The sequence below is a fragment of the Tupaia chinensis genome, unplaced genomic scaffold (assembly GCF_000334495.1).
Source record: "Tupaia chinensis unplaced genomic scaffold, TupChi_1.0 Scaffold000623_1, whole genome shotgun sequence".
Lineage (NCBI taxonomy): Eukaryota > Metazoa > Chordata > Mammalia > Scandentia > Tupaiidae > Tupaia > Tupaia belangeri.
In genome coordinates, this window is record NW_006160143.1 from 458,920 (window position 1) to 463,067 (window position 4,148).

Sequence of the window (4,148 nt, forward strand, 5' to 3'; positions counted from 1 at the left end):
TCCTAGGGGGTCATAGTTCGTACATCTTTTATAAAACATTTTGCCCCAGGGCCAGCCTGTGGCTTGGTGGTTGCATCCCACATGGCCAACTGTATATTTGAGTGTCAAACCTAGTAGCTTGAGGAACACTCAGGGTACATGTGCATGTGTGCTCCAAATCCTAAACGAAGAAATGAAGGAGCAGGGATTGCGGTGTGACCGTGCTCCATGAGGGTGCTTTCTCATGTCCCTCTCTCTCACACACTGTTTCTCTCCAGGCAGCACACATACCTTCCGGCACATTGTATCATACATCGGCAATTTCTATTGTAAATTTGGATTTATACCTGAAGGAGATTATGTTCTCTTTAAAAGAGTCTGTAAGAAACCTAGTGTCTCAAGCTTGTATTCAAGGTAACTTTATTAAAACAGTGTATTTTGTTTTGTAGTAAAACACCTGGATAGTTATATGGAGAGACCCTCAATTCAAGAATAACTAACTCAGGGCTGATAGCTGCCTGAGGTTTCTGACCTCCAGCAAACTTACTGCCCTCCCAGGAACTACAGGGTAATCTGAAACCTTGAATAGGTTAGACTTCCAGCTTCTCTGTAACTGCCATTTTAGGGCAGATTCTGAGCCCCTCCCCAATTCCTAACATCCCGGAGACCTTCCGTCCCCAATTCCCCCTTAAAAAACTGTGTCTGACTCCTAGTCGAAGCCAGAGATTCAGAGTGTTATCTCCTCCGTTCTTACTGTCAGCAGCTGTTCACAGCCCTGGTGGATGGATTCCAACAGGTAGCAAATATTATTGAGACTCTACAAGTCTAGCTAGATTCCTTGACTGATGAGGTCCTACAGAACCGGAGGAGTTAGGTCTCCTGACTATCGAAAAGGATGGACTCTGTTTATTTCTGGGAGAGGAATGTTGCTTCTATGTTAACAATCAGGTATGGTCCAAGACATGGCCAAGCAATTTAAATATTTGGTCTCCAAAGAGCAACAAGCAATAGCTGACTCCTTGGCAGGTTGGGATGGATTCTTGACATGTGCCCCATGGCTACTGCCTTTCCTGGGGCCCCTGACAGTTATTCTTTTAGCACTGGCAGTCGGACCATGTGTCCTCAATCTGATTAAGCAATTCATAACCTCCTGCTTTGAAGTCATCAAGTATCAGCTGCTTTTTGCTACCCTGGAAAGCTATGTTTACCACCCTCCTGTTAATTGACCCTCCTTGAATATAGCTGAGGAAGCTCAAGGGGGGCAGGGAATGATATGGAGAGACCCTGAATTCAATAATGACTCAGGACCAATAGCTGCCTGAGGTTTCTGCCCTTTGGGAAACTTACTGCCCCTACCCAGAGCTACAGGGTAACCTGAAACCTTGAATAGGTTAGACTTCCTACTTTTCTGCCACCTCCATTTTAGGGCAGATTCTGAGCCCCCTCACCATTCCTAACATCCTGAGACATCCCCCTCCCCAATTTCCCCATAAAAGACCTTGTCCAACCCCTGGTTGGGGCTGGAGATTCAGTGTTAACTCCTCTGTGCCTGCTGATATAATAAAGAGTTCTCCTTTCTCTCTGGAGTGCTGTTTCTGCTCCTTGGCGTCTGTTTTTTTTTTTTTTTTTTTTCAACAATAGTATTTCTCTCAGATGGTCATATTGGATGAAGACAGTCTTGAAGGTTTCTCCATCCACTCAAAAGTCATCTCTACTTATAGTTATTAAAAGAGACAGCATGCGAAAAGGGTTGAGACACTTGGGCAGGCGTGAGCTGTAGTGGTGATGGTGAAGAAAGCTTGGTAGTATGCTCTATTCTTTGCTTAGAGAGGACAGAGCAGGAAATAGGAACAGCAGAACTTCCTGATGACAAAGAAATAGGAAGGCCAAGCTAACAACCATTGTTTGCCTAACTGGGAAGAAATCTTTTGGCAGTGAAGGTCCCTGAACATCTGGAACAAATGAGACTTAACTGTTGGAGAGTCTTTGCTTGAGAAAAATGAACATTTGGCATTTTCTACTAGACTTGAAAGTCCTATCCTAGGGCATGGGTAAAGCTCTTGCTAACTTCTACATCACTAGTTCCCAAATTGCAGTTACTGAATCAGCAGCCTCAGCAACACCTGGAAACTTTTTTAAAAATGCAAAGAATTTGGGGTTGCACCTCAGACCTACTTAATCAGAAACCCTGGAAATGGGATTCTGTAATCTGGTCTGTGTTTTAACAAGCCCTCTAGTGGGTCTGAAGCTCAGCTAAAGATAAGAGAACAAACCGAATTGCTATTTTTAGGTGTTGTGTCATGCAATGCAACAAATCCCTCAAAATGCTCAGTGAAAAGTAGATGACTTGAGATTAGTCAGGGAAGGCTTCAGGGAGGGAGGGGAATTCAAAGCAGGGCTTTGAAAGAGAGGCATGAGGTGAACCAGCAACTCTGGCCAACTCCTTTGGGAGATTGGACTGCAAGCTTCTAAGTAATTTTCTTTCTGTGCCAAAGGGGCTAATAATGTCTATCTTGATTATCTCACAGTTGTGGGGATCAAGTCTAAAAAAAATTGCATGGCAATTTATGCCTTGAAAAAGTTGGGGTCTACTGTTTCTGGTGTCACAGTGCCCCCAGGTGTTGCTGTTCAGGTCAGCTCCTTCCAGCAGTGTCCCTGGCCTTCCATATTCTTCTGGCTTTTGCATTTAAATCTCTACCAAAGTCCTTTTGGAAATGCTTCAGCCTGATTTTATAGTAGCTCTGATTTATCTTTAAGCAGCTTTACTTTATTTTGGAAATAAAGGCTTATCTCTCCTGAAAATTTTGTCTTCATCCTTCAAACACCAGTTTAAAACATCTCAGAAAATCCCAAGAGCTTGTTTTAGAACTTGTTCATACTTTCTTTGTGAATATCATATTCCTTATTAAGTGCTGTCAGGTACTGCCACTATGCTTCAAATTCATCCTTCATTATAGAGTCAGTGACAACACACAGAATTTATGTAATATTTCTCCTTTAAAGTCAGTGCTATGTGAAGTTTTTTCAGGAGAGGGTCTTGGAGGACACTGGGGGAAGGGGCTTTCCAGCAGTGTGCAGCTACTGCAGGGCAGGTCAGCAGAGTGACATGAGGGCATCCTGAGTGATGTTGCCCAGTTTTGCACTCAGAGCTCGTAGACACTCTGTGGCCTTGCAGTCTAATCCTGGTAACTGGGGGAAGGGGCTTTCCAGCAGTGTGCAGCTACTGCAGGGCAGGTCAGCAGAGTGACATGAGGGCATCCTGAGTGATGTTGCCCAGTTTTGCACTCAGAGCTCGTAGACCTTTGCACTCAGAGCTCTGTGGCCTTGCAGTCTCATCCTGGTAATAACTTTCCCATGGCCCTCTCCATACAGAAACCAGCACCTCTAAAGCTTCTTGCTCCTCCCAGGACTCCATCTCCTCTGCAGATGCTTGTGCCACCTGTATTTAAACCACCTGTGGCCTGGAGGCTTCCACTGACCCATACTCCCTCTACCAGACACTGCCTGGACTGAGAAGGTTGCTTCTAGCTTGTACAGCTCTGGCCTGGACAATCCAGTGGATTTTTCTGCTATCCAAGGGACTGAACCATACTCTTTAATGAAGTCTGCACCATGGCCTTGGGGAGGAGTCAACCCTCCGTGTGGTTCTTTGTTATATGAACCTCCAAAAGGATGGCTCAAAAATATCTTTGGGTGTTCTTCAGTCCTAGGGTTCCTCATAGAATAATAATTAAAAAACTCCAAAAACCAAAACCAAACCAAACCAAACCAAATCAAAACAAAACAAAACAAAAAACTCCGTTATTTTCTTTTAAGTTTTAAAGCTTATTAAAAGCTATTAAAATTCTTTGGCTTAATTCACTGTGTGACTTGTTAGTATATATATTTTCTATCTATTTATAACCTGTAAATGTCCTTTTAAAAAAACCTTGGGAGAGAGACAGAGAGGGAGGGGAGAAAAGGAAGAGAGAGGAGAGAGAGAGGAGAGAGAGAGAGAGAGAGAGAGAGAGAGAGAGAGAGACCAAGCATGCACCTCTCAGTGGGGCAAGGTCACACTGTAATCCCTTACCTCCATTTCCCCATCCCACCAAGATTTGGGGCATGCACACACATGCATACCAGGTATGCTTTTCAAGCTGCTGGGCTGGTTCTCAAACCATGATCAACCT